Here is a 457-nt window from a genome sequence, read left to right on the forward strand (position 1 = left end):
GGGCGGCGGCTCCACAGGCGGACTCAGCAGCCTGTGGGCCGGTGGGCAGGTACGCGGAGCCGCCAGCGCTCGGCAGTGACTCAGCCGCCACCAGTTTGGCATTTCGCCCGCGAAGGAGGCGGGGTCGGTGTCGGCCGTGCTGTCCCTGTCCTCTCCGGCTCTTCTGCGATTGGGCCCGCGGTCGGCGCCCGTGCTACGATTGGTCCACCCCGACGTCACTCTCGCACCCCGCCCCCGCCGCGGAGCCCGGAGCAGATCGAGCGCACTAAAGCCGCAGCTGGTGCCAGGCACGTCTGGGTCCGAACATCGCTTTGCACAGAAGCACGCAGAAGATCTGTTGCAAAAGAAACATGTTTGGGCTCCAGCTCCCCATAGCATCCGGGTCACCAGGGAAGGTGCCCACAGAATAAGCGTAGAAGAGGGTGGCACGGGACCTGGGGAGCGTGTCAAAGGCTGA

This window comes from Nycticebus coucang, chromosome 15 (assembly GCF_027406575.1).
Source record: "Nycticebus coucang isolate mNycCou1 chromosome 15, mNycCou1.pri, whole genome shotgun sequence".
NCBI lineage: Eukaryota > Metazoa > Chordata > Mammalia > Primates > Lorisidae > Nycticebus > Nycticebus coucang.